General features: G+C 44.1%; 1 protein-coding gene across 3 annotated transcripts in view; it reads right to left on the minus strand.

Annotated features, from left to right (window-relative positions):
- The window catches only part of Atp2b1 (ATPase plasma membrane Ca2+ transporting 1), a 113,692-nt gene extending 112,521 nt beyond the window's left edge, over positions 1-1,171 (minus strand). For all 3 annotated transcript variants that reach the window (XM_020168370.2, XM_020168369.2, XM_074084092.1), the window contains exon 1: positions 1,034-1,171. The gene's annotated coding sequence lies outside the window, so the exon portion shown is untranslated. The remainder of the gene's footprint in view (positions 1-1,033) is intronic.
- Between the last annotated feature and the right edge of the window lie 9,258 nt (positions 1,172-10,429).

Below are 10,429 nucleotides of genomic sequence, written 5' to 3' on the forward strand. Positions count from 1 at the left end.
ATTAAAGGGGTGACCCTCCCGGGGCACCACTGCCCTCAAGGTCACTACGCGCCGGGGCGGGGGCCACCAGTGGCGGGATGGGCTGTGGCGCGGCCGAGGCGGTTCCGCAAAGTCAAAAGAGCCGCGGGTGTGGACAAGCCACCCGAGCCGCGTCCCTCGGGCCCCGGGCGGCGACTCCCGGTTGGACCCAGCGCTAAGGCGCACGGCAAGGACCCTTCTCCTTTAGTCTTTCGGCAGGAGACAACCTGTGAGGCCGGCGCCCACCCCACCAACTTCTCCCGGATCCACTGCCATCCACCCAGCGCCCACCTGTCAGGACCCCCGCCACGCCGCCGCGACCTCCAGCCTCCCCCGCAGGTGACCGCCCCCGCCGCGGGCAGGCGGACGGCTACTGCCCACTCACCTCGCCTGGCCGCGGGAACCATTTTCCGGGTGGGGGGGTAGGAAAGCGAGGCTGCAGGAGGGTCGGGGGGTGGGGGGCGGCGAGGAGCAGCGAGTAACGTAGAGACAGAGGGGCTCGGTTCTCGGCTTGTCCGCGGCCGGCTCGCCGGGCTCGGGGCGCCACGCGGAGATGCTGCTGCACCTCGGACAGCAGGCGGCCGTGGAGCCCAGAGGCTCGGCGTCCACCAGCCGGGGCTCCCTACTCACGCTGCACTGCGAGGAGGCGGCGGCGGCCAAGGAGGAGGAGGCGGCGCCCGGCCGGCCCCCGCCCAGAGCCCGGCGGCCGCCGAGTGGCCACCCGCGTCCCCGCAGGACCCGCCTCCTCGGCCCCGCAGAGCCGCACATAGGGCGCGCCGCGCTAGGCACGGGCAGCTTCGCCGGCCTCACACCGCCGTCCGCAACGGCAGTGGTGGGAGGGGTGCACCCCCCTCCCCGCGCCGTGAGCACCGCAGCCGGCCCGCTCCGGGCGGGGCCTGCGGGCAGTGGACGGCCGAACACGAGGGGCTGCGCGCAGCTCCGGGCAGGGGCCCGTTTGCACCGGGTAGCCCTCGGGTTTGCCGAGGTAGGCAAGAGGGAGAAGAAGGACGCTCACCCGTTCCGGTCTGTCGCTCCCTTCTCTCCACACCCACACGCCTCCCTCTCCACGCTGGCGGCGCAGTTGCTCCCGCTGCCACTGCCACCGCCGCCGAAGCTCGCGCGGCCGCCGCTGCCGCCTTGGCTGGGCGCGATCACGTGACGCGGCCCGCGGGGTGCCTGAGGGCGGACGCGCGCGCGCGCGCGCGGAGGAAGCACGGCTGGGACCAGGACTAGAAGCGGATCTGCACCGAGAGGGCGTTTAAGGGGAGGACCGGGCGAGCGCGCCCCCAGCGAGCGAGCGAGCGCGTGCCCGGCGATTAGAACTTGCCGCGCGGTCGGGAAAGGGTGTCCGGGAGTGAGGGGCGGGGGAGACTCGCGCCTCCGCGCGCCCCTCCCTCTCTTCCGTCCCTGAGCGCTCTGGCTCGCTTCTGCTCCCGCCCCCTCCAGCTCTCCCTTTCCCTCTTGCCGCGGCCTGTGATTGGCTGGCAACCTCTGACGTCTGTGTTTCCATGACGTGTCGGGGCAGGGGGAGGGGGTGGCGGGGGAGGAGGGGGCGGCTCGGGCGCGCGGGGCGGTGACTCCGTCAGTCACAGCTGCTGTTTCGGCGCGGGGCCGGGAGGCTTCCGCGATGTAGGGAGGCAGGAGAGCGATGACTGTTGCAGAAGTGCGGACGCTCTTCACCTGGGGCTCCGCCCGAGCCACCACCACACTTGCGCCCCTCCAGCGCCCGGGAGCCCGGCCGGGTGCGGGCGAGGGGCAGCGCTCCTCGTGGGGAGTGGTGGAGCGAACCCCTTATCAGCGGACATTTGTGGGGCCCCCTCGCCGCGCCTCTGCGCCCCCTCCGCACCGGACTCCTTACTGGTCCCGGGCAATGACGCACGCACCGGACGACCAAAGTACTCCGGGCTCGCTCCCTCCTTTGGGAGCCCGGCGCCCCATCTCTGCTCCTGCTGGGTCCGCAGACTTTGGGGATCCCCGCTGCAGCGCCCGAAGGGTTCGCTCAGGCGCTCGGCCGGTGCACACAGGCCTCGCAGGATCTGTGATTAAAACCCCCGTTTTTCTGTTTTTGGTTTGCTTTTCCCACCTATGCCAAGCTCGTGGCTCTTTCATTCACTTGTTAATCCCTCAACCCTGCACCCTTCTTTCCTGAGGGGAAAAAGAAATGGGGAGGGGAGAAAAAAAAAACCAAACACGGGATATTGTGCAATGTTTAGATGCTAAGAGGTAATTTTTGCTAGTTAAAAACAGAAAATTGCCCTTCTTGACATCTAGTTTTAAAATAAAAATGCGTTTTACTTCCCGTGTACACATATTTAAACGTGTATCGTGCTCCATCTTTGACTAATTGCCGTCTAACCATCTCCGCTCTTCAGACTTTATCGGTGTTATTTTCAGTATCACTTAACCAGAACAAAAAAGATACGTTTTGCAGTCTTCATTCGCTTCACTCCAAAAATGGAAGAAATTAATAGTTGTGCGGTCTCCTCAGGGGCATCCAGGCAATGAGGAAGACTATTATGTATGCTCACTACCCGGTAGTATTTATTTTAAAATATCGTAAAGGCTTGGAAACAAAACATTTGAATTCAGAAACAAAAATTGCTAAGCTATTGCTGTTGAAATTTTTTTCAGTTTATATATTTCACCAGGTTAGACATTACCACTCCTCTGAGCCGTGACCTTGATGTGCAAAATTAGCACTGGGCAGAATGATAGCATTTTTCCTCTCTTTAATCGCTGTTAGAGAACTAGTTGGTGTGGTATAATAAATAGCCCTTCCTGAAACTATTTCCAATCTGTTTAATAGAAGAATAAATTAACTAAATTTCACTTAGGTAATTTCCAGTATTCGCTCTCCCTGAAAAGTCTTTCAGAATGGCTCACATTTAAGAATCCTTGGCTTTTTTCCAACTTTTTCTCCAAGGTAGTCACAATAGGAAATTGAGTTCTGCATTTTACTCTAATCAAGAATTTGACGTTGAAGTAATATATGAATTGTTGCTATAGCACAGTAGCAAAATGGGTAATAGATTAGAATCTTCTCACTTTGTGGGTTCGTTGTAGTTCTAAATTATAAAATACATGCTCTTGAAATATTGTGAAAAAATACGGAGCATCTTCATTACAGAACAGTATTTCAATAAAGTTTTTGTTTATGGGTATATAGATGTACCCATAAATGAAGACGTGGGTATCCTAGAACATATTTGTATGCATTTTAATGAGATGTAAGTCACAAACATGATAAACTTTTACCCTAATAATCAAGATAATTGTACTGTATCATTTAGTTCTTATATTTTCGTTCTTCAAATACAAAATAAAAAAGCTGAAATCAATATAGAAATAATTGCATGTTGCATTAAGAAATTCAGTTTTTCCTCCCACAAGCTTAGTACTGAAATCATAATGGCATATTTCTCAATGTAAAAATCAAGAAAATATTGGATTGCTGAATTCATGTTTCTTCCTTTTTCCTTTTTTTTTTTTTCCCATGCTAAGAATTGAACCCAGGGCCTCAAGCACTCTACCACTGACTTAGCCCTTAAACAGTTTCTTTACAAAATAGAAGGAACTGAACTACCTGAATTCAATGATGCCATCATAATGACATGACATATTATCTTAATCTTAGACCTAATTTATCCCATCGTTTTAACTGATCTGCAGATATAAGGAACAACATGTTAGAATTTACTACTGAAATACTTAATTTTTACAAATTTTTTTTACAATTTTACTTCTTATTTAGACAGGTTACTATTTGTGATGCTGGGGTAAATCTAAACTATTGACATCTACCGATAAATTGATCAGTTTAAGACACATAACTACAATAGGAGCCTCACACCTATAATGCCAACACTGGAGTGCTGGAGGCAGGAGGATCATCATGCGTTTAAACCCAATCTGGCAAGACCTTGTCTCAAAAAAAAAAATCAAGATGTATAACTCATGGGGACAGTTTCCTAAAGTCCTCAGTGTAACTAAGTGTAAGGGGAAAGAAATACTAAGGTCTTGCACTGTCACGTACATCTAACAGTAGAACACAATAAAAGTGCATGAACAGTAGCAATTTCTAAAGCACATCCTTTGCCCAAATGCACATCTGTACATATTCTAATATGCCAGTCCTGCTCATTGCAGAATACTAAAGAGTACTGACAGGTGTAGTAAAGGGAGGGAGGGTGGAAGGATATGAAATGCTTCATTAAAAATAGTTGTATGTGTTCTCAAATTTCCATTAATCTTGATTTCCAAAGAGACAGAGAGAGGGAATGAGATTGAGGTTACATAGCTGAAAACCACAGAGAACTGTTATCTGTTAGTAGCAAATTAAATTTGTTGAATTAAATGGAGTATAATTACAAGGAAGCATAAAATAAAAATGTTCCCATCATATTATGGAAAACTTATATGTGAAAAGTGCAAAATGGTCAGATGTCATCATTTGATGGTAATTATTTAGTGCCTAAATACTTCCACCCTTCTAGGTATAAGGGATTTTTTCTACCCCAAATGTTGTATAATCTAGGTCATACAGTATGGTCCTACATCTAAATTCCAGAGAATTGAAAAGAGACAGCTCATACCTAAGTGTTGTTGAGGAAGATTTCCTAAGAAGGATTTGGATCTCACTTATGTCATAAAAAATATAGAGAATTTAAGCTAATGCAAAAGAAGATGTACTGTAGAATGAATTCAAGCAAAGGTATCTGTAAATTAACAAATTTGCCACATTCATTTTCCCATATTTGTCATTATCCAAGAAACATATATTTACTATTTTTGGCAGCCCTCACCTCCTTAAGTGGGACTCACTAATTTCTCCTTTAATAATGATGAATTGTGATGTAGTATAGGGTTGTTAAGAGGTTTGGGTGAAATATTTACATAAAGTTCTTAACACAGTTTTGGGGTATTTTGGTTGGTTGGTTGTTTTTTGAGACAGGGTCTTGCTATATAGCCAGACTGGCCTGAAACTCACTATGTAGCCCAGGTTGGCTTCAAATTCATGATTCTCCTCTTCTACTTCCCAAATGCTGGGATTATAGATATATGCCACCACGCAAGCTTAACACAGGTTTTGATGTGCAATAATTGCTCAGCACCAAATGATATTATTACTCAGAAATATTAATTTTCTTGTTCCTTATTATCAAGTAAATGCACTGTAAAGAAAAGTATATATTTTTCCTTGTTAGATCAAGTAAATTATGTTAGAACACAATTGTTTCCTGTGAGACAGACACTATTTGTGATTCTTCTAAAACACACCAAGTTTAATCACTAATCTTTATTTAACTTGGCTCATATAATCTAAGCCTCTCCCAGCAAGTGAAATCTTAAATTTAATGAACCAGTTAGATATTCTTTTGACTAGGAATAACCAAAACCAGACTAGTAGTGGCTTTAATAAATAGAGATTTTTAAAAAAATCAGTACTGGGGTTTAGACTCAGGGCCTTGTGCTTGCTCTACTGTGAGCCATGCCCCCAGCATTTTTCTGCTTTAGTTGTTTTTCAGAGAGGGTCTTCTCACATTGCCCAGGGCCAGCCTGTGACCCTCTGGATCTCTACCTTTTGAATAGCTGGGATTACAGACATGTCCTACATGTCTAGCTGAGTGTTTGTCATCTTTTTGTCACTGTGACAAAATACACAAGAGAAACAATTTAAAGGTCTATAGTTTCAGAGGTTTCATTCTGTAGTGGCTGGCTCCATTGCTTTTAGGCTAAGGTAGAATATTATGATGGGGAGCATGTGGTGGACCAAAGCTCCTTACCTCATGGTGGCTGAGAAACAAAGAGAAGCCGTAGGAGAGAGAAAAGGGGGAAAGGGCCAGGGATAAGATGTTATAGCCTTCAAGGACAGCCCCCCACCGCACAATCCCCTACTTCCTCCAACTTGGCCCTACTTCCTAATAGTCTATTCAGCTATGAACTCAACAATGAATTAGTTCACTAATGAAGTTACGACCCTCGTGATCCAATCAACTCTCAACACTGCTGCAGGACCAAGCTTCAAACCCATGAGCCTTTGGGGACATTTCACCATATTCAAACCAGAACAAGGATTATTCTCACATCAGAAGTTCAGGATAGGTGACAGCATGGTTGATTCAGTTGGTAAACACAGCCGCCAAGGATCCAGGCTCACAGCTTTTTACTTTACCATCTCTAGTACATGCTATCAATAAGAAAATTAACAGGATTTTCTTATATTGATGGCAAATCCTACATTTTTTTGATTTTTAATGTTTACATTTTTATAGAATTTCTCATTTTGTAACCTTTCCTTGGAAACTCTTTTTTTGAGGGTATACAGAAGAATTACCCTTGTGAGCTTAGTAATACAGATCCCTGGGCCTCAGTACCAGAGTTTTTTATTAAGTCTGTTAGGAGTAGAGCCAGCTGATCTGCATTTTTAATAGTCACTTTAGGTGATTCTGATGCACCACGCTATCTGTGTTCCTCCTCTGTCACAACATTCTTTCATGTGTTTTTTTATTAGTTCTTTATCTTCCCCTGCCTATTTCCAATAGTAAATTATTATACATGAGCATTTCTCTGTATTGAGTTGTACAATGTTCACAGTTCAGAGTTCATGACTTCTGCTCCTTGTAGACAAGGGTAAAGTTACTCAATTTGTTATGTATTTGTTGATCCTGACAAATATCTTCTGAGGTTACTAAGGTGGAAAACAAGAAAGATCCTATTCAGGAGGCATTAGAATCAAGGTAATAGTTCACTTACTCATTTATACAAAGAAACTTTTAGTAAACACTGACTACATTTCAGGCCTAACAGAATTTGGCATTGAATAGATGCTTAATGTTAAATTTTGGCTCAAATGAATGAAAACCGGTTCTCTGATGATGATCCTAAATTTATGTCCATAGCCTTATTTGTTTATTCAAGTGACCTAAGGAAACTTCTCTCATGATCAGTTTTTTCTTTTTTTTTTTTTCTTCTAGATAGGAATGACAGAAAGAAAGCAGTTCACAGGTCATCAAAAATAAGTCACTGAGATTGGGAGGGTGACTGTGGCTCATGCCTGTCTAGCTTCTCAGGAAGTAGAGAGCAGGAGGATCACAGTTCAAAGCCAGCCTGGGCAAATAAACCCTGTCTTGACAATACCCAACACACACACAAAAAAGGGCTGGCATAGTGGCTCAAATAATAGAACACATGCCTAACAAAGGTGAGGCCCTGTGTTCAAACCCCAGTACCACCAAAAAAAAAAAAATCATTGAAACCTGTTTTGTTTACCAATGTATTTTTAATGGGAAAGGGATGAGGGGATGAATGCTGGAAAACGCTGAGGAATGTATGGAGAGGTATGAGGAAGGTGGGACCTAGAACACAGAGAGGGGATTTACTCTGAAAGGAAGAGGCATCTCTTTTTCTGGGGTAGAAGATAAAAAGCAAGGAAATGTAAAGGACGAGTGAAACTTGAGGTTTTGTGGGAAGATGACATAAGTTCATACATGTCATTCTTAATATTCTTTATACAATAGGAATATTTATAAGTGCTTATGGCCATTGGTCAGAATTAAGTAAAGCTGAGGAGTGGAAGGGGGCAGATTACAGAAATAAGGATGAACAGAGGATAAAGGATGAACAGAGGATAAAGAAAATACAGAGTATGATTTTATAACAATATAAGTTTGCATGCTATTTTCTTGTGCCTCAGAACTGACGTTTCTTGTTATGATTATAGCTGGTAAGAGTTCAAGAGAGTCTGGTGCAGAGCTTCCTAGCAAGAAAGAACATGGCTGGCAGGGTGGCTCAAGTGGTAGAGTGCCTGCCTTCCAAATGTGATGCCCTGAATTCAAATCCCAGTACCACCAAAAAGAAAAAGAATGGACATGGCCTTGATAATCAGACTGTCTTAGTCTGTTCTGACTGCCATAACAAATACCAATACTGGCTAGCCAAAACAGCAGACATTTATTTTCTTATAGTTCTGGAGTCTGGAAGTCCAAAATCATGGTGCTAGTAGGGTTGGTTTCTGGTAAGTCCGCTTTACCTGGTTTGCAGACAGCCACCTTCTTGCTATTTCCCTTCATTGGTGCAAGTGCATGGAACTAGGGTCTTTTCCTTCCTCCTATTATAAGGACAACAGTCCTATCAGGTTTGGAGACCCACCCTATGACCTCATTTAACTCTAGTTATCTCCCTACAGGCCCTTGTCTCCAACATGGTCGTATAATGGACCCTTGACTTAGGATTTCAACATACAAAAATTGAGGACATGATTCAGTTCATAACACAGATTCATATTTTTTTGTTTTGGCAGTACTGGAGTTTGAACTCAGAACTTCACACTTGCTAGGCAGGAGCTCTACCACTTGAGCCACTCTGCCAGCCCTTTTTTTTGTGCTGGGTATTTGCCAGCACAAACTATTTGCCCAGGCTGGCCTTGAACTTTGATCCTCCTGATCGCTGCCTCCCAAGTAGCTAAGGTTACAGGCATGAGCTACCAGCACCTGGCTAACGTGGATTCATTTTTGTGGGCATTTTTCAGAGTTCACATATGAGGATCCTCTTCAGATCTACAGGTTTAGATTTCCTGCATTATGTAATTATACTCCTCAAGTGTTTGTGTGGGCAGTGTGTATAAATGCTGGGGAAAATATAGGAAATTATGATAACATTCAACTGAGTATAAAAGCAGAAGAAATCCGTAGGTCTAAAAATTGAGAGCTCAAAGGCAGAACAAGTACACTGTAAACAGGTATTAGCCCAGGGAATTACTAAACCTAGAAGTTAGAAAAGTATAATCATGGAGTTTTAATGACAGGAGATATGGCAGGATCTGAGTGAAACACATCTGTTTCACTGAAACCTCATGGGGTATGGTCTGAATGTTATGTTCTCACAAAAGTCTTATGTTGAAATCCTAATCCCCTAAGTGACCATATGAGAAGGTGGAAACTTTTATAAGATGATCAGGTCATGAGGGTAGCCTTATAAAATAGGCCCAAAGGCAGGATGCAAGGGAAAAAGAACCCCTCAACACTGTTGGTGGAAATGTAAATTAGTAAAACCACTATGGAAAACAGTATGGAGGTCCCTCAAAAAACTAAAAATAGAACTGCCATGTGATCCAGCAATATCACTTCTAGGGATATACCCAAAGGAATGTAAATCAGGTTACAACAAAGACACTTGTACATCCATGTTTACTACAGCATTATTCACAGTAGTCAAGCTATGGAAACAGCCCAGATGTCCTACAATTGATGAATAGATTAAGAAAATGTGATATATATAGAGAGATATAGATATAGATACAGATATATACAATGGAATATTATTCAGCTGTAAAGAAGAATGGAATGTTGCAGTTTGCAGATAAATGGATAGAACTGGAGAGTATCATGCCAAGTGAAGTAAGCCAGGTTCAGAAAGACAAAGGTCACATGCTTTCTCTCATATGTGGAAGTTAGCTCCAGATACAAACACGAGTATTATCATATACACAGAACATTATATACACATTATCATATACACAGAACATATTTCCAATAGTGGAACTTTTAGAGGATTCTAGGCAAGGAAGAAAAGAAGAGAATGATAGTGAATAATACTGAAATACACTGCATATGTGTAAGAACAAGACACAATCAAATGCACTGAAACTACTCAACAATATGGGCTAGGGGAAAGGATAAGGAATAGTAACCAAGGAGGTTAGACTGATTAAAATACAATGTACTTACAAGTAAAATGCAAGGCAAAGACCCACTGAACAATGAACGCACTCTTAATGAAGGACAGGAATATAGAATAAGTTATATTAAGGGAAGAGTACCAGCAGGAAGGGGAGGATAAATAAAGAGAGTAACGAAGGGTGAATATGGTTGGTGTATTTTCTATACATGTATGAGTATGGAACATCGAAACCTGTTAAAGAGGGGAGGAGAGAGGGAGAACAATGGAGGGGATAAACCAAACCAGTGTGCATTATATGTATACATTAAAATGGGTACATTGTGGCATTTACAAAAGTTCTTACAATGTACCAAATTTATTATACTTGAATTCTTCTTTATCCCCCCAGAAAGTACCATTTATGAACTAGGAAACAGGTCCTCACTGGACACCAGAACTGCCTTTACCTTGATCTTAGACTTCCCAGCCTCCAAGTAAGTAACAAGTCTCTGTTGCTTATAAGCTACCTAGTGTATGCATTTTTTTTTAAAGCGGTCAGCACAGACTAAGATACTGTATAAAGCCAGAATCTTGCCTTTTAGCCAATAACATCCTGGTACTAGTTCCTACCAACGTCACCTATTTCAATTAAAGGAATAGAGGAGTCTTGTCTTTTTCCCAGGACTTTGAAGAAGATATAGCAAGGATGAAAGACATAAAATAAATCCACCCTAGATATTTCACTGAGAAACTC

The sequence above is a fragment of the Castor canadensis genome, chromosome 8 (genome assembly GCF_047511655.1).
Source record: "Castor canadensis chromosome 8, mCasCan1.hap1v2, whole genome shotgun sequence".
NCBI classification, from domain to species: domain Eukaryota; kingdom Metazoa; phylum Chordata; class Mammalia; order Rodentia; family Castoridae; genus Castor; species Castor canadensis.